Below are 26,403 nucleotides of genomic sequence, written 5' to 3' on the forward strand. Positions count from 1 at the left end.
AGAAGAGACAACAATACAGCCTAAGGTAAGTTGCTGTGGGACCACAGTACAGATAGAGTAGGAGGAGGGGTGGGGAAGTTTAAACAGTACAGTAGGGAAAATACAGACACTGGGGCACAATTCATTACATATGGGTGGCTCAGAGTCAGTAATAAATATATAAATTGGGCTGGGGCACAATAAGAAACATACTTGGGGTTGAAGTGCACATTAAAGAATATATATATCAAGGGAATGAAGAGCTCAAAAAGGAACATACAGAGGGCGATAAGGAGTACATTTAAGAAAATACAGATGGGGAGCAATAAAGAACACATAGAAAAGGGGAGCACAATACAGAACATGGAACAGAATATAGCACAATAAAGACCATATAGGTGGGGGCGCACAATACAGGACATACTGTAGAGGATCACATATGGACATAGAGATGCATTTACAGACATACAGGGTCACATATGGACATAGAGGGGCACATGTGGACATGGGTTGGGTACAGGATGCAGACAGGGTTATCATACCAACACTTGTTGGTCGGTATGCTAACCCTCCCCCTCTCCCTACCCTAACCCTCCATCCCTTGTACCTGACTCAAACCTCCCCCTCTAGTGCCTATATCTAACATCCCCGCATCCTAAACCTAACCCTCCCCACATAGTGCCTCACCCCTAACCCTCCCCCTAGTACCTAACCCCTAAATCTAACCCTCCCCCCAACCTTACTATTTACCTTCGGTATCATGTTGGTCAGGATGCTGACAACAGGATTCTGACCGGCATCAGGATTCCGGCGCCGGCAATGTAAGCGTCAGCATCTCGACCGACGAGATGCCGAATGTATCCCATGGACATAGAGGGGCGCGTTTGGATATAGAGAGGCGCATGTGGACATAGAAAGATACATGTGGACATAGAGGGGCACATACAGACATAGAGGGGCACATTCTGATATATAGAGGCATATTCAGATATATAGATGTACATATGTACATAGAGAGGCACCTACAGACATAGAGGGGCACATACGGATGATTAGAAGCACATACGGATGTATAGAAGCACGTACAGATGTACGGAAGCGCATAAAGACATAGAAGGGCATATACAGACATATAGTATGGAAGCGGAAGACAAATAAAAGATATTGTAAAATTAGAAGCAGAATTCAAACAGAATACTTCAACCCCCTGATCAACTCGTACTTGAATATGCTCTACAGTAGTGCATGTAGGGGGGAGTTCTGAGTACCCAGAAAGCCCCCCTGATCAGTACTGGCTGATATCTACAGCTCAGACCAAAGTGTGCCTCTAATGAGCCGGCCAGACACAGAATAGAGAGCTGCTGTCAGTGTCACTGCTGTTTGCAGTACTGCCAGGTGCCACTAGATGCTCCCATCTCCATTTGTGCTGTCCCTTCTGCCAGAAAATGTCCCTGCAGTGCTGACCACAAACTGAAAGCTGAGCTGATCGAGGAATGGCATGCAGCTCAGAGGTGGAAGCATGCAGCGTGGGGGATAGTCTTTCACTCTCTGGGGTTTTTATCTACAGACTCCCACTCTCTGGGGGGGTTTATACATCTATCTATCTACAGTGTCTCACTTTCTGGGGGGTTTCCATGTTTATCTATTTATCTAGAGTTTCTTACTCTCTGGGGGGTTCTTACATCGATCTATCTATCTACAGTCTCTCACTCTCTGGGGGGTTTCTACATCTATCTACAGTGTCTCACTTTCTGGGGAGTTCTACCTCTACAGTGTCTCACTCTGGGGGGTTTCTACATCTACAGTATCTATCATCTATCTATCTACAGTGTCTCACTCTCTGGAGGATTTCTATGTCTATCTATCTACAGTGTCTCACTCTCGGGAGGATTTCTATGTCTACTATCTATCTACATTTCTCACTCTCTGGGGGGTTTCTACATCTATCTATCTACAGCAGGCATGACAAACTCAAAATACCAACTGGGTCGAATATTCAAGGTCTACGAGTGTGTGGGCCGCAACAACAAAAAAAGACTTGTATGCAATTTTGAAAGGATTATTATTAATAAAAAAAAACAATGCAGTACCCCCTGTAGTAGTGCCTCTTATGCAGTTCTACCCTGTATTAGAGCCCCTTTTGCAATGCCTCCTGAATTTGTGCCCATTATGCAATGCCCCTTATACCCTAGTAGTGCCCAATATGCAGTGCCCCAGTAATGTCCTTAGCATTGCCCCTTATGCAGAGCCCCCAGTAATGCCCCTTATGTTGTGCCCCCAGTAATGTTCCTTATGCAGAGCCCCCAGTAATGTTCCTTATGCAGAGCCCCCAGTAATACCCTTTATGCAGAGCCCCCAGTAATGTTCCTTATGCAGAGCCCCCAGTAATGTTCCTTATGCAGAGCCCCTAGTAATGCCCCTTTATGCAGAGCCCCCAGTAATGCCCCTTATGCAGAGCCCCCAGTAATGCCCCTTTATGCAGAGCCCCCAGTAATGGCCTTAATAATGCCCCTTATGTTGTGCCCCCCGTAATGCCCTTAGTAGTGCCCCAGTAATGCCCCTTATGCAGAGCCCCTAGTAATGCCCCTTTATGCAGAGCCCCCAGTAATGCCCTTAGTAATGCCCCTTTATGCAGAGCCCCCAGTAATGCCCTTAGTAGTGTCCCCAGTAATGCCTCTTAAGTTGTGCCCCTAGTAATGCCCCTTTCTGCAGAACCCCCAGTAATGCTGTTAGTAGTGCCCCCAATTATGTTGTGTCCCCAGTAATGCCCCATATGCTGTGCCCCCTCCCAATATAGAACAGGCCCCACTCACCTGACTGTGCAGTACTTACCTTTCTTCATGATGGCCGCTGGGCACCGTTCCAGCCCACGCCGTCCCGCATAGATGCTGCCACTGACTGGATCTAATTGGATCCAGAGCAGCAGGCGCAGGCTCCGCTCAATGCGGATGACGTCACCTGCATGCTGCATCACTGGGAAAGCTGGCCTCTGAAGCGATCAGAGGCTTCTGATCGCTTCAGAGACCACTGTTGCTAGCCTGTACTGCCCGATCGGAGCTGTGATCCGATCGTGGCAGGGGTGTAGGCCGCATATTATATATATGTGAGCCCACACTCTGGGGCCACATAAATTGTTTATTTGGGCTGCATGCGGCCCACGGGCCGCATGTTTGACATGCCTTATCTACAGTCTCTCACTCTCTAGGGGATATCTACATCTATCTATCTATAGTCTCTCACTCTGAGGAGTTTCTACATCTCCGCCATTTGAACCTCAAGGAACTTGCAAGGGTAGCAAGGCCCTTTGGACCTAGTTGGATATTGCCCTATTGTTGCTGGTTGCAAAGGGGCCCCATAACAGTTCAAGCTTCAGATCCACCACTGGGATAGCCTAATGTAAAACATGCAGCACACATAATAGGCCCTATATAAATTTCAGCTTCAAGCCCATGTAGACCTGAATCTGGCACTGTGCGGCCTAATTGTAGAGGCGTGGTCACATCCCCTAAAAAAGTCTGAAAAAATATGTTGTGTTGATCTGTCAGGAACACAGCCATGGTAAATGGAATGGAAAACATTTTTTCTCTACAACAAATTACATAAAACCATATAAAGCAAGAGTCATCAAATGACGTGACATTCTTGCAAAAGAACCTGGGCATTAGCTGCTTGGGTGTCCAATAGATATTTATGGTTCCTGAACTTAAAATAAATAAATAAAAAAACAAGGGAGCAGGGTGTAAATGTTACCCCTTTATATTTCCATATATCTTGAATATGCTATTTCAGTCTTGTGCAACTAAAAAGGAATTTACTGATTACAGGAAGGAACATTGTTACCATGTCATGTTTGCAGTCACCTGGTACTTGCCAGCCATTGTACAGGGTTTTCCTTCCCCATTTTCAATGCTAATATTGTCATTATAAACTTTTGCTGTCATAAAAGATTTTCTGTTAATTGATTTAAAAAAATCTTACATGTTGTGTAGATCGCTTGGTCCATATGAACAAAGCCACAGAGGAGCCAGAGATTTCTTATGAAGGTAAAATATCAGATCATATCTATTATGTAGTATGTGTAGCCCAGGGTTGCCGACTTTCTGTTTGCCCCTCCCAGGAGGGGGGAAGCCAGATCGGCAAATCAAGGGGGCGTGTACAGTGTGTACGGCCCCATTGATATCACCAGCATTGTAAAGCAGGGGGCAGGGCTAAAATAATGCAATTCAGCGAGAATCGCGTTACCGCTCTCCCTGCTGCTGGGGATTCTCTTATAACCGCAGTGGAGGGAGTGCCGAAGGGGGCGGCGGCTCCTTGGAGGCTTGCCTGCATGTCCAGGGGGCTGGGAGCAGCACCAGATATTTGGGAGGCTCCCAGCCAAATCGGGAGGGTAGGCAAGTATGGTGTAGGCCAGTGTTAGTGAATAACATAAGCACAGCTTAAACATTAATTGTTCTTTAAATTAGTGTTAGTGAATGTACACTGTATAACAATTCTTGTTGTTTTCAGAGTTACCATCTACGCCAGAAGGGGGAGAAGAACCATCAGAAGAAAGTAAGTGATTACACTCCCTCATACTGCTGACTATAGCACACATCATACTGTACATTACAGCTGGAGGAATTACTTATCAGTTTTCTTATACTTTCTTCTGCCCATTGCTGATATGGGACCATTCATTCTTGCAGACTGCAGAGCTGTAATAGCAGCAGTAATACAGAGGGGAAATAAGGGTGAAGCTACTGGAATGAATGGCCTAATGGTAGTATGAAATGTAACAGGAATTACTGACAGTTATAGATACCAAGTTCCCCAGTAACAACTGTCCAAGTGGACTGAGGGCCAGATTCACTACAGAACGCAATTCTGCTTAAATGCACTCACCGCAGTAGCTAATATCAGCGGTGCTATGTAAATGTTTGCATCCACATTGCGATCGCATCCTGACATTAAGATGCTCACTTCCACTTACTCACATCTGTATACTAGGGTAACATAGCGAAACAATCGGTAACATCAAACCCATAAGCAAACTTGCAACAAACCCTGACCTTACTCAGAACTTGCTAACATCTATGCACGCTATCAGTGCTATGGCTGCTTATGGCCATACAGTGATTAATTGATTCACGCCCCTACAATGGCACTGGCACACCTGCGTGCACCTGACCCCCCCAACACCACCCCCAAATGGCACTTCTTGTCAATCACTCTGCTTTGGGTCTGCGTAGCCTCTTCAATCACAATTCCGATACCACTTGCTAGAACGCGCACATGTACTGCGATATATACGCATGCGCAGAACACAATAATTGACCGATTGCGTGCTTATTTGCAACTGCGTTCCTTAGTGAATCAGGTCCTCAGTCCAGACAGAGGCTGCTAAACAAATCAGCTGTACACATGTTACAGAGGGTTCAAGAAGTGAGGCAGTGGGGTAGGGTATGGGATGCCGGTGGTCAGAATACCAACAGCAGCATCCCGACAGTCTGAATCCTGACAAAATGAGGTAAGTACCCCTAACCCTTACCCTCCCCCTAACCCTCCCTCCTGCAAGCGAACCCTAACCCCTCCCCTGGGAACAGCACTCGATTTTTGAGAGGCTCCCGGCCGAATCGGGAGGGTAGGCAAGTCTCACATTTCTCCATTTACCACTCAGATCAAACCCACAGACCACACAGACCTCCCCACATGCCTTCCCACAAGCATGTAACACAGACCTCCCCACAGGCATGTAACACATGATCTCCTCACCAGTGGCATAATGTGTGTGTGTGTGTGTGTGTGTGTGTGTGTGTGGGGGGGTGAGCAGGGCACGTGCCCTGGGCACCATCGCAGTGGTTTCAAGTCAGCGTAGTGCGGACCGCATAGAGTGCAATCCTCACTACACAGTAACAAACACCGCCGCCGGCACCGGGTAGTACACACTCATACTACCCGGCTGCAGTGTGTTTGTTTTGGCAGCCAACGTGAGTCAGGCAGACTTACTCATGGTCTCTGCCTTCTGGCTCCTGGTACTCCTGGTGATTGGAGAGATGTCATGACGTCTCTCCCATATTGCACAATGGGCCAGTAGGACAGACAGGTAAGTATTTTTTTTGGTGTCTTTTTCCTATATATGTAAGGGGCACTGGCACTGCATAGGGGGGACTACTGCTGGGGGCACTATATAAGGGTTACTACTATGGGCACTGCAAAGGGGGGACCACTACTGGGGCACTGCTTAGGGGAGACTACTGCTGGGGGCACTATATAAGGGTCACTACTGGGGGCACTGCAAAGGGGGGACCACTACTGGGGCACTGCTTAGGGGAGACTACTGCTGGGGGCACTGTATATGGGGCACTACTGGAGACACTGCATAGGGAGACCACTACTAGCGGTACTGTATAAGGGGCATTACTGGGAGCACTGTATAAGGGGCACTACTACAGGGGGCACTGTATATGGGGCACTACTACAGGGGGCACTAAGGTGCATATGGAATGGAAAGGAATGTTCACAGAGTGCTGAGAAATGCTGGTGTGTCATGTTGACACCCTCCCATTTCCCAGTGGTCACGCTCCTTGTGGCATGTGACAACGGCCACTTTTTTGGTGCATGCCTATGTCACGCGCACATACTTGGTGGGTGGGGACCTCCGTTTTTTAACTTGCCCTGGGCTCCAAAAACCCTAGTTATGCCACTGCTCCTCACATGTAACACGGACTCCACATATCTCTGTCCCCCCAAAGCAGTATCATAAGGCCCCAGAGCTCCCATCTCCATGTCTGTGCTTCCCCCTTAGCAGTGTCATCAACACCCACTCTTCATACTGCTCTGCACCCCTCCAGCTCTTACCTTTATCCTGTGTGACTGGGGAAGTTCCCGCTCTTGTAACTCCACACTCTGGCTGGCTGCTCAGCACAGGGTCTCTGGTGTACTGCTGCGGCCTCCTGATGTCTCCTTCTGAGTGGCTTGGAGCACTGAGGGGTCTGTTTACTAAGCCTTGAATGGAGATAAAGTGAACTGAGAAAGTCCCAGCCAATCAGCTCCTAACTGTCATTTTTAGTTACATGGCAATTAGGAGCTGATTAGCTTGGACTTTATCTCCATTCATTTTAACTCCATCCAAGGCTTAGTAAATAGACCTACAGTATGAGCATGAGAAGTTGCCACAGTGAGGACCGTGCGGCTGTGACATTACAGGCTGTACCACAGGCTGTATGGCCGTTACACAGGCCAATTAGCAGAGATCACTGGCCCTAGCCTCCGCTGCAACACACACATGCGGCCACACAGGCACATCTCTGCCTCCACGATCAGTGCCCTAAGCGCGGCACTGTCACTGTGTGATAGAGGGCCACAGCTGCTAATAACAGAGTAGGTTCAGCCCAGCGGTAAGTACCCCGCTTTCCCAGTGACCCAATCCGCCCCTGTCCAGGTTTTATGGTTCTCACTTTTTTAGTTTTACATTCTATACTGTATGTATAATTTTGTTATACTCTATGTGCCAGTCATTCTGTTAAATAGAATTTATTTACATCGCCCATACATGCAGGTCAACCTGACGATCTCATCAGGTTCTGCATGTGCGGGGATGAGGGATGTGCTGGGACTGAACGAGTGAATGTTCAGTCTAGGCACATCACTAGCTATACAAGCGACAGCACGATTGCAATGTCGCAATCGTGCTGTCATTTGTATATCGCTTAGTGGATACCCCCCATTAGAGAAGGTCTGATTTTATTGATACATAACAACATATACTGAGAATTACAAATCAGAAGATCCAGAATGTCAGACCCAGTAACCCAGCACATTATGGAAATGGGTCTGATCACTGAGGGCCTGATTCAGACCCGCTCACGAGCACTATGCGCTCGCAAGCGGGTAGATGGTGGCCCAGTGCCCATGCGCACAACGGAGCCAGCTCCGTCGTGCGCATGCGCGAGACCCGGATAGCGACGGGCAAACCGTCGCTCCGGGTCTCGTACCAAAGGGGGCGTGCTGTCGATGTTGAGTGAGAGCACGCACCCTTTGGTGGGCAGGCCCGGGGGCGTGGCTGCCCAGATGGAGGCATTCCCATCTGGGGCTGGCCCCACTGACATCACTTGTTAGAGCCGAAAGCACTCTAGGGCTTGCGGCAACGAGACCCTACCACAAGGGTCTCGTCACAAGCCCCATGGTCGCAATGGTCTTGACCATTGCGACCATCTTCCTGGCAGCTCGCTATAGCTGTGGGTGGTCACAGCTATTCGAGCGGCCAGGGGGCCGCTCTAAAAAAACAGAAGACTGGCCCTGATTCAGAGCGAGTGCTCTGTCAGAGCGTCCAGCTCTGAATCAGGCCCTGAGACCGCACCCCCTGTACCCTCCGTAGTTACAGGAGTTCCGCCACTGAGTGGCGTAACTACTGCCCCTGTCACCCCCAAGCTACCCAGCGCCTCCAAGCCACCGCGGAGGCTGCGGGGGCAGTAGTTACACCACTGTGCAGAGGTACATTATACCCATACATGATGTCATGTGACCCTGCCTCTATCTGATGCCATTCACTTATGCCAGACCTGTTTTATACTCCTCACACACAGCCAAACTCAAAAAAGAGCAGTAAAGGAGATGGTTAGACCAGTGGCGGATCCAGGGGGGGGGCAATTGGAGCGATCGCCCCCCTAGCACAGTCCTCCCTCTGCTCAATCATTCACTCTGCATCCATTCCTGACCTGCACTGAATTGGTTAAGGAGGGCCGTCACTTCCCTTCCTCTTATCTATACATCTTCAGCTCTGAAGGGAGCATTTCAAGTCGATCCGTCAGCCATGCAATGTGATCCGGAGGTCGGGGTGTCGGTTGCCTGAGAGCTGCAGTATCAGGAAAGTTATTCCTGAATCCTCCGTGCAGCCAGCTCCCAGCCTAGATCAGTTCTAACAGCGCACAGCTGACGTACGAGCCGGGGAGTGCAGGGGATGCTGAAAGCTCCATTCAAGGAGCTCCGAGCTACACTTAGCAAAGATGGGCATGTAGTAACTTCCAGCAGCAGCAGGTATGATTCTGTACTCTCCACACTACACCCTTGCACTGCATACCAGACAGCATGTACCCTCACCTAAGTAAGTGACCACACATATGGGCACTTGCCGGGACTGGCACCTGGCTAATAATGGCTTCTTGTGCTTACTGTCAGCAGGGTCTGGTGAGAGGTCCCCCGAGCATTGTGCAGGGTAAAACTTCTTGCACGGGGCTGGTGGGGAGATGCCAACAGCTGGGTGCTTTGCAGTGTGCCAGTGCCAGGCAGTTCTGCTCTTATCATTGGGCCTTATTCAGCACGGATCACAGATGCGATCGCAATAGCTTATGCAATTCTGCTGCACAAATATGCTAATGACTGAGATCGCATTACCGTCGCATCCCAATATAAAGATTTAGAAATTGCTAACCTTCTGGTACGAAGTGAAAGACCAGGCTGCGTATGTTCAAACGCACTGGCACGCCTGCATTTTGCCGACTAGCCCCCATCACCACCCCCAATGGTCACTTCCTGTCAATCACTCTGTGATGGGTCTGTATGATGTCTGCGATCGCAGTGGTGCTGTCGCGCACTGCGATGCATGCACAGTATGCAACAACTGGCCGTTTGCATGCGTAATCGCATTTGTGGTCGTTGCTGAATCAGTCCTATTGTTCCCTACTGTACACTGTTGCTTTGTAAATTTGTATGGAGGCATTTTTGCATTGTATATGTACGCAGAGTGAATACATAAACATATATAAAATATATATAATTTGGAATAATCCAAGTGACCACCAAAAAAAAAAAAAAGTAAAGGAAGGAGTTGACACCAGAAAGAGGAGTTGTCAGGACAGAAATAAGGAGGAGTCAGATTAATTATTTATCGCCCCTCCTAAAAGAACAGTCTAGATCCGCCCCTGGGTTAGACAAGCATGGCATGTGTCGGGTGTGGGAGTTATTTACATAATAAGCATTTAAAACATACTTGCCGACATTCAGCTCCCTCCTTCCAGGATGGAGCTGAATGTCTGCACACAGCGGGGACGTGGTCAGGCTATGATGCGGCATTGGGGGTGGAGCAGCACAAACAGGCCATCATGGCTCCGCCCCCTCTTCACAATGCTGAAAATATTGGCATTGTGGAGCAGGGTGTGGGGCCACGATGACGCGATTTAGCGCGAATCATTTCACTGCCCCCCCCTGCTGCAAGGTGTTTCTTGCCTGCTTTTCCAGGGGGTTGGTAGCGGCACCCGATATTCGGGAGGGTAGACAAGCCTGATCTAAAAACAGAAAAGTATTGAGTGAAATTCTCATACAATAAACTTATAAAGAGCAGATCATGTTTAAGACATAAAAAATAGCACAAATATCAATAGTGTTCTTTTAAATTTAAATTGCCTGGCTTGCATCTTGTTACTTCACAATAAGGGGTAAATTTATTAAGCTCCCCATTTTCTCTCCGTATTCATGTGTTTAATTTTTCGAACAGGTTACTGAATTTACTAAGCTGCTGATTTGCTGTCATTTGTGTTGCTCAATTGTGTAATCATTAATATTTTTCATTTGTATCTAACGTTCAGTTTTGACTAACTCGAACGAACAGATGCATGGACGGATCAGAGAGATCCGTGATACATGCACCTGTGTGTAGCAAAATAAACACAGATTCACGGACGGATCAGTGAGATCTGTCTGTGCTTTTGTTTTAAAAAAGGAATACCTGTGTAAACACAATAAACGGCGTGGCCCACTCCCCAAAAGAACAACCAGCACCGGGCTTTGGAGACCCAGTACTGCTTGTGCTAAATACAGGGGACAAATGACGTAGGGGGACCATCTGTTAACCACAACCAGCACCAGGCTATTCAGAGCCAGCCCTGGTTGCCAAAATACAGGGGACAAACGATGTAGGGGTCTCCTGTATTTAGCACAACCAGTACTGAGTCTCCAAAACCTGGTGCTAGTTGTTCTTTTGACAGGGGGTACACTGTTTTACATCTTTTAAAACACAGAAGCACAGACGGATCTCACTGATCCATCTGTGCACCTGTTTATTTATTTACACACAGATGCATGTATCACGGATCTCCCTGATCTGTGCGTGCAGAGTTGGCAGTGATGGTTAAGTATGTTGAGAAATGAAACTCGAATTGAAAAAGGTGTTCTATTTGAGATTTCTATTTCGGTTCTTCTTTGTGTTTTTTGCGGCAAATTTGCACTATATTTCGTCCATTATAACACGAATCCTTAGAAAATTTCCATGTCTTACTGATATCTATGGCAAAGTGCTACCGAGTTGGACCAATGCTCTGTGTCCAAAAATGTGTTAACATCCGAGTTTCAGGTGTTCTCGAATAATTGTTCCTTTTCGAATATAGCAAAGTCGGCAGAGTTTAACCCTTAGTAATTTCCGAATATGCTTTTAATGGCTGATTTTAATGCATTTGATGTCATTGAACCTTAGTAAATTTACCCCTAATAGTGTTTATTTTAAGAGTCATTTGTTTGCTTTTATATAGTGTAATATTTACACACACACACAAAATTATTTTTTAGGCGACCTGGAATTCTACTTTTGGCAAGTGAGGGCAGAGAACATCAGGAATCTAGTTATTTTATGTGCTGTGATAATAACTACTGGCATTGTATGCACAGGACTGGCCCTGATACTCCTCACATTTTACAGGCACCAACTGTATGTATTGGATTACTTTTATTATCTATTTTACACATGTTTAAAACATAAGAATGATTTATTTATTTATATCTCATATATTAACAGATTGTCAAAGTACAAATTGCAGGATGTGACAAGGGGTAAGCAAACCTACAATTATTTAAATATATTATACAATTGTATACATAGGTAAAATAATGTAATTGGCTTATTTGTTTTTTTTCCCTGGTTCTCCAGATACAGATGTTGAAGCCGGAGGCCAAGTAATGAAATCCACCTAATAGAGTGTCACAGGCTTCGGGGGTATATTTACTAAAGGTTGATTTTAATTGATTTTAAAAGATTTCAAATCGATCTAAATTGATCAACAAAGATGTTGTGTTTCTGGGGCCATATCACACATTTACTACCAGACTTTGGGGTAAATGTAATAGACTGCGGACTGCAGGCATGGGCAATTTCCATGCAAGTCTGCCCGATGTTTTAAAGTAGCAGTCATTTAAAAGGCAAAACCAAGTTGATTTTGCCTTTTAAATGACTGTTATTTTAAAACATCGGACAGTTTGGCACAGAATTTGCAGATGCATGCAGTCTGCAGGCTATTACATTTACTCCTTTGTCTGTTAGTAAACGCGTGATTTAGCCCCAGAATCACAACATCATTGCTGATCTATTTAGATCGATTCGAAATATATTAAAATCAATTAAACTCAGCCTTCAGTAAACATACCCCCGACGTCCGGGAGGCGGAGCATCATAGTGGCCGCGTTTTAGCCTTACCTCCGTCTCCCATTTACTACATCTCTATACATCCTCGGCTAAAACAGTTTCAACAGTGGCAGCAGACACAGAATTGTGAAGAGGAAGATCAGCGCTTCATAACACCAGAATCTGACCTACAAAGTTTAAGGCCTGCCAACACACTGGTGGCGTGGTGTGGCGTGAGACGCTAATGCCGCCTGTCCCTTCATTATCCTGTGATTATACTCATGAGAGCTCCTAAACTTCAAAGTCCTTGTGGTGAAGATTCCTGGCTTGATAGTGGCACCCCTCTTCGGGCAAGGATCCCCTAATATCAACATTGTGCTCTTCTGTAACTTCAGTTCTTCAGTGTCTTAGGACCGATCTGCTGAACTCTGCCTGAGCCATTCCCGGTGGCTGACCCTTGTGTGACTGCTCCGGTGAGCGTAAAGCCTGCCCAGCCCTCTGCTGTATCGGGACTGTCCCCCATGTGCCTGCATTATCACCACGCTATCACCAGTGAAGTCATCCTACTCCTGGGTGGTGGATACGAGACGCTCATTGTTGACTTGCCAGCCCTCGAAGTGAAGATTCCTGGTTTGATAGCGGCACCCCACTTCGGGCAAGGATCCCCTACTATCAACATTGTGCTCTCCGGTGACAGTTGGCCTCATATCCATTTGATTTCTGGTTCCCTGCAGTACACTAATTATAAATCCCCCATCATCCGCTTACCTGGGTCTGTATCCTGGTCGGAGGTACCAACTTGCGGGGCAAAAGCTCCGATAACCAGTGTGTGAGCTGTCCCCCAAAGTGGTGAAGACTCGACTGTGGAGTGAAACCAAGGTGAGCTCAAGACCTGCTGTCCCTGGACAGATCTGCTGAACTCTGCCTGAGCAGCTCCCACTGGTTGACCCTTCCGCGAATGCTCCAGTGAGCATGAAGCCTGCCCTCTGCTGTATCAGGGCTGTCCCTAGTGTGCCTATTATCACCGCGCTATCACCAACGAAGTCATCCTACTCTTGGGTGTTGGATACGGGACGCACACAGTTGACTTACCAGTCCTTGTGGTGAAGATTCCTGGCTTGATAGCGGCACCCCTCTTCGGGCAAGGATCCCCTAATATCAACATTGTGCTCTTCGGTAACAGTGGGCCTCAAATCCTTACAACCTGGTATATTTCACACCTATATTAAAAATCTTCCCCTCCTAATCCTGTGTATTGGTGGTCTTTGCAACCGATCCCAACCTATCCCATTTTCCTACCTATCCATCTTTCATCCCCACATATATTATTATAATACTCATGCAAATATTTTATCTAAATTGTTTGCCTTAATGAGGATTTATACTGATCCGTAGAATATCTTCATACCATTGTGTACCAATATTCATACTATACTATCTAAACCTGGTAAATCTGCACAATAGCACCACCTGGTGTCTTCTGTGTATACTAACGAAACTCTGTATACTTTTTTGTTCTACTTGCAATATCTATATCTTTAGGTGCCCATCCACTAGCAGATCAGGGAAAGACGGTACGATTATGACATCGTAATCGTACCGTCGTTCCCCTAGGTGGTGCAGTGCCTACACTGAACAATTGATCGCCCAGTGTAGGTACATCAATCATCCCAGAACATGGCCAATCTGTCGTTATTGGCAGATTGGCCTGCATGTTCGGCTGATGATTGATATCAGAAATGACCAGTGGGATCGCGCATCGTTGGTCATTTCTGACATTTGCATGCACGATTTGCGGCCGCTTACTGAGCGATTGCACGATTACAATGTCATAATCGTGCAATCGTACAATGTTATCGGCTAGTGGATGGGCACCTTAAGACATACTGAATACTGACAAATATTATAGGACTTGCCTGTCAGATTATTGTGAAAGTTATCTTCTGCTCCATATTGCATTGTGCATTAACAATTACACAACACTGCTGTTTTATTCCCTTGCTATTGCCACTTGATGGTGGCCCATTATATCACCACTACTTGTGGATTGATGGGGGGAGGGGAGGGGGGAGAGGGGAAGATAGACTACACTGGTATCCCACACCATATCAGATTTGAATGTGAATATAATCCATTTTACATCTTGGACTTTTGTTTTAGACACAGATAAAACTATTGTATTTTATTTCACACCAAGATACTCTGTGGTATTTATCTTTACATTTACGCAATGTGACAACTATGTAATTATTTAACTCAAATGTCTTGACTTAATGTAACCATTCTACATAGGAGGGGCTTTTGATTTCTCACTTGCCTAGGTACAATTATTTTTCTGTTCATTTCCTCCTGCATGGCATAGAAAAATTTATAAAACAGGTTATACCAATGCCCTAGAGAATGGTCAAACCCAACAAGGGTGGAAATAAATCTCTCCAATATACCCCGCCGCCCCCCCGTTCACACCATGGAACCATCAAATGATTCCCAATCTTCCTTGTCACAGGTTAACCCCTCTTCTCCCAATTCGGGCATATCTCAAGAGGACTCACCAATCTTCCATCAGATGGACAAAAAACTGGATAATATCCAGACGTCCATGGATAAAAAACCTGACACCATCCAACTTAAAATGTAAGGCAATTGAGGAATTAACCGATAAACTAGATGACCAGTAAAACCGTAATAGATGCAAGAACTTAAGACTTTGAGGAATTCCCGAGTCCATTAAATGCTCTGACCTAAATGATCTCCTTAGCGTTGATCTTGTTAGTGCGCTTCAGGTTCCCACGAGCACAGGTACTGTAGCTATTGAACGTTTCCACCGTATTGGCCCAGAACATAACTCAAAAAACAATGGACCTCATTCAGAGTTGGTCGTAAGCGGCCGCTTGGTCGTACGCCTAACGACTGCAAAACTGAAAAAGGAAGCACTCGCACGGCCGGTCGGTCGCAACCAAAGTGACGCACATACGTGAACAATGCACCTCCTCTAGCAAGCGAGTGATAGCAGCTAGTGATCGAGTCAATCGTTATCAGTCGCTGTATGTTAATTTTCTTCTGATGGTTGCGGCCGCTTGTGTTGTGTGCAAATTACACCAAAACTTAACAAAAAAACGCATAGAATAAGCCATCACCGTGACATTAATTTATTCTTATTATTCTCTAATGCAAACACAACTGAATCAATTACAAGCCAATTAGCAGTGTTATTAGCAACAACAAACGATTATTAGCTGCTTGCATTGTGTGGCACAACATAGAAACATCAAACATAGCATCAGTCACATTCGATAGTATCGATTGTACTCTGGGGCTTGATAGAGCACATACCCAACCTCAAGCTGTATGATCAGCCAGGCCTCTAACTTGCGCTCAGAGGGACGTTTTACTACTTCCGGCCTTCTATGTTGGTCGTAGCAGGAAATTTATGTACGCTCCTAAAACGGCCTGAAAACGGTGAGGAACGCCTGCGTTTTTAGACCACCACCCCCGTCAACACCCACAAATGGCCTTTCATGTCAATCAACTCTCGGAAGCCACTTCCTGCTCGTAAGCCGTACGATCGACAGCATTTTGGATCGCAAGGTCTCGTACGCACATGCGCACAACTAACCGTACGCATGCGTGGTTTGGAAACATTTGATGCATACGACCGAGCAGCCGCTTACGACCGACTCTGAATGAGGTCCAATGTCCCTACACAGGTGATAGCCAGATTTTTGGATTTTCGTGAAAAGGAAAATATTTTGAGGGCATACCGTAAGACTAACTCCCTTCAACTCCACGTCTTTACTGTATTAATCTTCCAAGATTTTTCAGCAGCGGTCACTCACAAAAGAATGGAATTCAGCCCTATTTGTAAATTAATTTTTGAAAAGCAAAATTAAGGGTTGTACTAGACGGCAAACCAATCATCTTCGATTCCCCACAGGCAGCCAAATCTCATTTTGATATAACCCCACATTCTCCTACTGGGATAAATCCATCTGCCTGGAAACCCCCCCTCCCCAGCCCACACTGTGACCACAATAGAAATAGTAATATAATAGATTGTTACTAGCGCTGCATTTTATTCTCAGTATCACAAATGAAATAATTAGCACCACCTGTGGATCTTTTTACATGTGTCAGCCAGTGATAAATAACCTGTGTACCAACTAGGAGATCTGGAAAACATGTACTGTTAGGGATGCACTGCTATAGAGCACAATATGTACATATACAGTATGTCCAGGGCAGTGCTAGGTCCTTCTGCTGCTCCTCCAGGCTCCTGAACTTGCTCCCATGCCCTGGAATGGTGCCCAGTGCCCACACCTAAAATAAATACAGTCAGCTCAGACAGGATGGCCCTACTACTGCATATAATGGGTTACTGTGATCGCTGGTCCTGTATATGCTGGAATTATCACACACAATATACTATGTATGACGCATATTAAAGCTGTTTAAGTACTAATTCTGCCCTCTTCATGGACTGGCCACACTCACTCTAAAATCAAGCATTTGGAAACCCCCCTCTAGAAATCCTGCGTTTGCCACTGAAATCAGTCCCCTCCTAACAGTTGAATACATTATCAGCCTTTGAGGTGATAAGCAATATGTTTCTATACAACATTGAGTCTAAGACTCCCGCTGTGATACGCTTAGCGTATTAAAATACATTTTGATCTTTTATGTTCGTATACCACTGGTAAACAAAAATGCTTACGTCATTGTCTTCCTCCTTTTTCACGCTTGTCCCTTCTTTCTCTCTTTCCCTTTCATCTTCACATGCAGCAGCCCTGGGACGTGGGGGTTCCTAATTCTATTCATGATATCACTGTCATGTTCTGGGTTGTTTGTGTACCCGGGGTGGTAGCAGGAGCGATCACAGAAGCGGGTTTGAATATAAAACTAGGTTTTTTAATATGTACTTGAGTAGACATAAAATATGGCAGTAAATAAAAGTCCAGGTATATATAATAAACGTGCACTAGAGTTCTGTGGTGGGAGTAATGAGTTAATGTCCAAGTAGAAACAATTAGAACTGTCCAGGTGTGCAGGTAGTGAGACCGGAATAATCAACCAGGTGTGCAGGTAGTGAGACCGGAATAATCAACCAGGTATGCAGGTAGTGATGCAGGAAAATAATAAGCCAGGTATGCAGGTAGTGAACTAAGGCAAATGAGCAGGATGTCAGCAGGCTCAGGCACTCAGGTATGGGCAAGGGTAGTGGAGGAAGCGGGGTAGTCCAGTGGAAGTTAGGAGCTGACAGGCAGACTGGCAGACAGTGAATTTCACAGGAACAGGATAAGCACAGAGAACTCCCTCTCAGCTAGGCTGAGATACACGTTGCACTGGCAAAGAAGGAAGGCACTGAATCTTCCTAAATACCCCATGCCGTGCTGTTACTGGCCGGAGGGAACAAGTGACTCACCAGGATTGGCCAGCCGCATCACATGGCCAGAAGGCAAAATGGCGGCGCCCATGCCAAACGGAATGGAGACGCCGCCAGGCCTTACCAGCGCAGAGTGACAACAGGTCCGCACAACAACGCGCGCAGCCAAAGCCCCCCGCCAGACACCAGCTCCGCCACCAGACAGCCCGCGCCACAATGACCTCACAGGTAACACCCGCCTAGCGCCATGCTGAAATACCCTGCCCGTGACACTCGTTGTCTCACATATCTTCAAGAGCTTAATCATCCAGCTTTCCGGGACAGGATGATTGCTCCAATACCCATTTCATCATTTATTGAAGGTCTTACCAAATGTGGAATCGGCTGCTTACCACTCCCCATCATTACTATTTTATTCAATATTAGTACTACTTTACATATGTGCTTCTATTTGTCATGACCAGGCTTTCCCGGCATGCCGGCTGGCAGTTAATACCTGTGAGGACGCTATGGCGAGGGGCGTCTGGCGGTGGCGCTAGTGTCCGACGGGGTGCATTGGCTGTGCGTAGTCCGGTGCGGGCATACTGTCACTCTGGTCTGGTTAGGCCTGGTGGTGCTTCCGTTCCGCTCTGGCATGGGCACCGCCATCTTGCCTCCGGTCATGTGACCTAGTCGCCCTATCCTGGTGTGTCACATGCCCTCTCTGGCCAGTCACGGTGCGGCACTGGGTATTTAAGGGAGTGCAGAGCTTCCTTTCATTGACAGTTCCTGTGCTCATTCACCTGTCTGTTGGGATCATTACCTAAACCTGCTTCACACTGCCTGTTCCAGCCCCGCTGGATTCTCCTGCCTCCTCCATTGCCTCTCTCTTGCCTGAGTACCTGTGTCAGCTGTTACCCTGCACCCTGCCTCCACTTGCACCTTCCTCTGGACATTATTTCTTCAGCCACAACTCTTTTCAGCCTCACAAGACCTGGAATACTGGACTGCCCTCTGTTATCACTACCTGGACTTTTTCCCATTGCCTCACTACAGTTCCCAAGTGCACTTTAGTGATATATCTGGACTTTCTGTTTTGCCACATTAATGTCTGTTAAGCCACTCATTAAAAACTCCACATTTATTTTTAAATCTGCTTCAGTGTCTGCTCCTGTTAACACGCCGGGCCCACAACAAAACCAGAACCTCACAGTTTGCACTGGCCACATGGACAGTGGCGTAACTAGGGTCTGCGGAGCCCAGGGCAAGTTTCAAATTGGCGCCCCCCCCCCTCACATACTATAAATATATCTTGAGTGCCGAAGGCGCGCGGCAAAAATATGGGTGTGGTCACCTACCAGAAGGGGCGTGGCTACTGAATATGGGGCGTGCCAACATGACACGACACCCATATTTTGGCACATTCCTTTACATTCCATATGCACCTTACCTCTGCGGTGGTTTCTCACAACGTGGAACCTCTGAAGAAATGTATCCTCCCTGGGATGATGGCGTCTTCAGTCGGTATTCACTATTCATGTAGGTCACATCGTCCGGAAGATGCCTGTTCATGTGGAAATAATAACAAAGTCATCATCTTACAACAGCGGTTCAACCAGCCTCGTGCCTCCTGTGTAACTTCCTCTCCCCTGCGTCTCTCAGCTACACCATCATCCCACTGCATCATCTGTCAGCCACACCATAGCCTCCCCCCTGTGTCGTCTCACAGCACACCATCACCGCCACCCTGTGTCAACTGTCAGCACACCATCATCTCCCCCCTGCCTCATCTCTCAACATACCGTCACCTCCCCCCCTGCGTCGTCTCCCAATCAGGCGATCAGCTCCCTCCCTGCGTCGTCTCTCAGTCAGGCGATCAGCTCCCTCCCTGCGTCATCTCTCAGTCAGGCGATCAGCTCCCTCCCTGCGTCGTCTCTCCGTCACACCACCATCTTCCCCCCCGCGTTCTCTCTCAGCACAGACACACTGACACAGATATATATACACACAGACACATGTATACACACACACACACACACACACATATATATATATATACATATATACATATACACACACACTGACATATATTCACAATGACACATATACACACACACTGACACATACACATACAGTACATACTGACACATAAACACACACTCAGGGCCATAGGGAGGGTGGTGTGGCCGGTGCCTCCGCACAGGGCGGAATCCTCTATTGGCACCGGCCACGAACTGCCCGACTCCGGAGACGTCTGCAGAAAGTGACCTGCAGTGCTGCGCGGCGCACACCAGTGATGCCGGCGAAGATCCCCGCCCTCCACCCACCTCCGAGAGGAAAAGGTAAGCGCTCAGGGGGAGGAGGGGGTGAGCGAGAGGGGCAGAAGTGCAGCACAGGGTGCACTGCCGTCCTGCTACGGCGCTGCACACACTAACATATACACATACTGACATAGATTCACACCAGGGTTGCCTACCTTTAATATTCTCTTCCCGGGAGAAGCCCGGGTAAGAGAAGCAGCAGGGGGCTGACGGGGGCGGGGCTTGACGATTCGCGTCATTAAGCCCCGCCCCTCGCGGGAAAATTGTCGCGATTGGGCGCAATTTACATAGGGGGCGGGGCCAAATGCTGTGATTCATGCAGAATCACAGCTTAAGCCCCGCCCCCTTCACGGTGACCCGCGATTGCCGCGGGTATTCTCCTAATTCTGCCCACTTCACTAGGAAGTGGGCAGAATGCGGGAGAAATGCCTACCCTTCCGGGGGTGAGGGGGTTACCCGAAAAATCGGGAGCCTCCCGAGAAAACCGGGAGGGTAGGCATGTATGATTCACACTGACACATGTACACACACACACACACACACTCACATATATACACACACACTGACATATATACATACAGTACATACTGACACATATACACACACTGACATATACACATACACACACAGACACAGATACGCACACACACACTGACACAGACGCATACAGACACACACAGACACGTACACACACTGACACAGATACACACTAATGGAGCGTACACACGGTCAGATTTGTCAGATTTGTCAGATGAACGACTGAATGATTTAACGATTTGAAAGATTTTAACGATTTGAACGATTGAACGATTTTTGACTGCATTAAAATGAATGGAATCGTCCAAGTCTGACTGCAAACCCATCAGATGTCAGATATCATTATCTGACAAACGGGAACGCGCATCGTTGATCGTCCGTCGTTCAGGCATGTCAGATATGAACGATTTTCCTTCAGATATGAACGACTGAATGATTTTTAAATCGTTATCGTTCATATCTGAAGGAAAAATCTGATCGTGTGTATGCACCATAACACAGATACACACACGCTGACACAGATACACACACACTGACACAGATACACACACGGTGTCACAATTACACCCACGCTGACACAGATACACACACACTGACACAGATACACACATGCTGACACAGATACACACACATGGTGACACAATTGCACCCACGCTGACACAGATACACACAATGACACAGATACACACATGCTGACACCGATACACACGCTGACACGTATATACACACATGCTGACACATATATACACACATGCTGACACATATACATACATGCTGACATAGATACATACATGCTGACACAGATACATACATGTTGACACTGATACACACGCTGACACGTATATACACACATGCTGACACATATACATACATGCTGACAGGAACAGATACACACATGCTGACACATGCACACACATGCTGACACAGATACATACATGCTGACAGTAACACAGATACACACATGCTGACACAGATACACACATGCTGACACAGATACACACATGCTAACACATATATACACACATTCTGACACATATACATACATGCTGACACAGATACACACATGCTGACACAGATACACACATGCTAACACATATATACACACATTCTGACACATATACATACATGCTGACACAGATACACACATACTGACACATATACATACATGCTGACACAGATACACACATGCTGACACAGATACATACATGCTGACACCGATACACACGCTGACACGTATATACACACATGCTGACACAGATACATACAGTCAGGTCCATAAATATTGGGACATTGACAGAATTTTCATATTTTGGCCTCTATTCACCACCACAATGGCTTTGAAATGAAACAAAAAAGATGTGCTTTAACTGCAGACTTTCAGATTTAATATGAGGGTAATTACATCCAAATCAGGTGAACGGTGTAGGAATTACAACGGTTTCAATATGTGCCTCCCACTTTTTAAGGGGCCAAAAGTAATGGCACTATCAACTCAGAAGCTAGTTCATGGACAGGTGTGGGCTATTCCCTCTTTATTTCATTATCAATTAAGCAGGTAAAAGGTCTGGAGTTGATTCTAGGTGTGACATTTGCATTTGGAATCAGTTGATGTCGACTCTCAATATGAGATCCAAAGAGCTGTCACTATCAGTGAAACAAGCCATCATTAGGCTGAAAAATCAAAACAAACCCATCAGAGAGATAGCAAAAACATTAGGTGTGGCCAAATCAACTGTTTGGAACATTCTTAAAAAGAAAGAATGCATCGGAGAGCTCAGCAACACCAAAAGACCCGGAAGACCACAGAAAACAACTGTGGTGGATGACAGAAGAATTATTTCCCTGGTGAAGAAAATCCCCTTCACAATAGTTGGCCAAATCAAGAATACTCTCCAGGAGGTAGGTGTATATGTGTCAAAGTCAACAATCAAGAGAAGACTTCACAAGAGTGAATATAGAGGGTTCACCACAAGATGCAAACCATTGGTGAGCCACAAAAACAGGAAGACCAGATTAGAGTTTGCCAAACAACATCTAAAAAAGCCATTACAGTTCTGGAACAACATCCTATGGACAGATGAGACAAAGATCAACTTGTACCAGAGTGATGGGAAGAGAAGAGTACGGAGAAGGAAAGGAACTCATGATCCAAAACATACCACCTCATCAGTGAAGCATGGTGGTGGTAGGGTATGGCTGCCAATGGAACTGGTTCCCTTGTATTTATTGATGATGTGACTGCGGACAAAAGCAGCAGAATGAATTCTGAAGTGTTTCGGGCAATATTATATGCTCATATTCAGTCAAATGCTTCAGAACTCATTGGACGGTGCTTCACAGTGCAGATGGACAATGACCCGAAGCATACTGCAAAAGCAACCAAAGAGTTTTTTAAGGCTAAAAAGTGGAATGTTATGCAATGGCCAAGTCAATCCCCTGACCTGAATCCGATTGAGCATGCATTTCACTTGATGAAGACAAAACTGAAGGGAAAATGCCCCAAGAACAAGCAGGAACTGAAGACATTTGCAGTAGAGGCCTGGCAGAGCATCACCAGGGATGAAACCCAGCGTCTGGTGATGTCTATGCGTTCCACACTTCAGGCTGTAATTGCCTGCAAAGGATTTGCAACAAAGTATTAAAAAGTGAAAGTTAGATTTAGGATTGTTTAGTTTATCCCATTACTTTTGGCCCCTTAAAAAGTGGGAGGCACATATAGAAACTGTTGTAATTCCTACACCGTTCACCTGATTTGGATGTAATTACCCTCAAATTAAATCTGAAAGTCTGCAGTTAAATCACATCTTGTTTGTTTCATTTCAAAGCCATTGTGGTGGTGAATAGAGGACAAAATATGAAAATTCTGTCAATGTCCCAATATTTATGGACCTGACTGTACATGCTGACAGTAACAGATACACAAATGCTGACACAGATACACACATGCTGACACAGATACATACATGCTGACACATATATACACACATGCTGACACATATAAATACATTCTGACACATGCTGACAAATGCACACACATGCTGACACAGATACATACATTCTGACAGTAACACAGATACACACATGCTGACACAGATACATACATGCTGACACATGCACACACATGCTGACAGATACATACATGCTGACAGTAACACAGATACACACATGCTGACACATGCACACACATGCTGACACAGATACATACATGCTGACAGTAACACAGATACACACATGCTGACACATGCACACACATGCTGACACAGATACATACATGCTGAGAGTAACACAGATACACATATGCTGACACAGATACATACATGCTGACACAGATACACACATGCTGACACAGATACATACATGCTGACACAGATACACACATGCTGACACAGATACACACATGCACATGCTGAAACAGATACACACGCTGATGCATATACACACACACATGCTGCTCCCCCATCCCCCCCCCCATACTTACCAGTGGTGAAGCTGCAGAGCGCTGGGGAAGGTGAACTTTCACTATCCGTGTCCCCCGGCACCAGCAGCAGCTCTCAGCCTCTCAGGATCAGCAGCATGCTGCAGAATGCCAGGACTGCCTTGGAGAGGCTGCGCGTCTATGCTTTAGCTCCCCCTACAGTCAGCACCAGCAGCTTGCTGCTGTAGTCACTCACTATACACTGTACTGTGTACAGTAGTAAATTTCATCTGGGAAAGCGGGGGGAGCGGAGAGCGGGCAGTGCGGGTAACAATGCCCTGGATGGCATTGTTACCCGCACTGCCCGGAGGGGGTCTGCTGGGCCTGCCACGTCACCCAGGGCACAAGCCCCGCTCGACACCCCCCCCTAGATACGCCACTGCCCATGGACCCGGCCACAGAACAGGAGTCTGGAGCGCATTTATTCCGATGTATTGCAGGCCGTTTGGAAAACCTGGAAGCTATGCAACATCAAATGGCTCAGTTCATGCAAGAAATAACTAAATGACAGGATAATCTGCAAACTTCTCTATCCACTCCTAGTGCAACAGTAGTTACACCAGCTCCTTTGTCTGTAAATACAGGTTACAAGGCATCCTCCCGCCTACACCTTCCTATGCCAAGTAAATTCAACGGCAACTCCAAACTTTGTCATGGGTTCCTGAATCAGTGTGAAATACACTTCACTTTACAGCCTGATAATTTTCCCACTGCAAGAACTAAAGTGGCCTACATCGTATCTCTGTTGTCCGGCTCAGCCTTGCATTGGGCTTCCCCATTCTGGGAGCGTTCAGATTCTCTGCTGGATAACTATACCGACTTTGTAGCATCATTCAGGGGTTTTTTGATGAGCCTGGACGTACTGTATCAGCCTCATCCAGTATTATGACACTGAAACAAGGAGCTTGTCCGGTCAGCCAGTATGCCGTACAGTTTCAGATTTTGGTATCAGAACTCAATTGGAATGAGGAAGCCCTCACCTCAGCTTTCTGGCATGGGCTTTCTGATTGACTAAAGGTTGATCTGGTCACCCGTGACCTTCCTGCTAACCTTAACAATATGATTTCTCTCTGTAACAAGATTGACCTACGCTTCAGAGAACGTCAGGCTGAGAAGCACAGCACTGACCGGCAAAGGTCATTTACTCCTCCCTCTACTACCCGTCCAACCCCTTCTTCTACAGTTGAAGAGCCAATCCAGGTGAATCATACACATCTCTCCAAAGAGGAACGTCAGAGAAGAATATTAAAAAACCTCTGCCTATACTGTGGAGACTCGGGTCACCTGGTGGCCTCCTGTTCCCGTAAATCGGGAAACGCCCGTTCCTAACTGACCCTGGGGACATCAGGTTAGGAGTAATGAGCCCGTCCCCAAATTCTAAAGACTTTGTATTGATCATAGCCATAGATCTTAAGTCAAAACGTGTCTTTGTCACTGCTCTACTAGATTCTGGAGCAGCCGGAAACTTCATGACCTCCAGCTTAGTTGACAAGCTACGGATTCCTTGTTCATCCCTTGATGATGCGATTTCCCTGATTGCTGTAGATGGACTTCCTCTGGCTAACGGAGTTGTCACCAAGGAAACTCAACCAGTAATGGTTCGTATTGGGGCAGTCCATTCTGAGTCTCTAAAATTTTTAGTGATACCTGAGGCCTCCCAAGAAATCATTTTAGGGCTACCCTGGTTAAGCCAGCACAATCCCAGGATAGACTGGTGCTCGATGCAAATCCTTTCATGGGGAGCTGACTGTCAGAAATCCTGTCTTCCCAAGATACGACCTGTGAGGAAAACTGTCTCAGTAGTACCTCCAGCAATTCCCAAGGAGTATCAAATGTTTACTGACGTCTTTTCTGAGCAACAGGCAAATATCTTACCTCCTCACAGAGAATGGGATTGCCCAATCGACTTATTACTTGACAAGATGCCTCCTAATGGCCGCACCTATCCTCTATCCTTGCCAGAGACCAAAGCGATGTCTGAATACATCCAGGAGAATTTGGAAAAAGGATTAATTTATCCTTTCATCTCTCCTGCCGGAGCTGGGTTCTTTTTCGTTGCCAAGAAGGATGGTGGATTAAGACGATGTATAGACTAAAGGGCCTTAACGATATGACGGTAAAAAATCGATACCCGCTTCCATTAATCACCGAGTTATTCGACAGAGTCAAAGGATCCGTCATATTCTCTAAGTTAGATCTACGAGGGGCTTATAATCTTATTCGTATCCGCTCAGGGGACGAGTGGCAGACCCGCTTTTAATACCATGGATGGGCACTTTGAGTACCTCATGATGCCCTTTGGATTGTGCAATGCCCCTGCTGTCTTTCAAGGCTTTGTTAACGAAATTTTCCGGGACTTGTTATA

The 26,403-nt window shown here is 46.5% G+C and overlaps 1 long non-coding RNA gene across 1 annotated transcript; it reads left to right on the top strand.

Moving 5' to 3' along the window:
- Positions 1–8,661: 8,661 nt before the first annotated feature.
- On the top strand, positions 8,662–11,978 carry LOC148477830 (uncharacterized). The gene is made up of 4 exons (XR_015872469.1): positions 8,662–8,994; positions 11,518–11,656; positions 11,744–11,778; positions 11,876–11,978. It is a non-coding gene; the product is annotated as an uncharacterized LOC148477830 (long non-coding RNA).
- The last annotated feature ends 14,425 nt before the right edge of the window (positions 11,979–26,403 follow it).

Source organism: Taudactylus pleione, unplaced genomic scaffold (assembly GCF_031769625.1).
Source record: "Taudactylus pleione unplaced genomic scaffold, aTauple2 ptg000687l, whole genome shotgun sequence".
Lineage (NCBI taxonomy): Eukaryota > Metazoa > Chordata > Amphibia > Anura > Myobatrachidae > Taudactylus > Taudactylus pleione.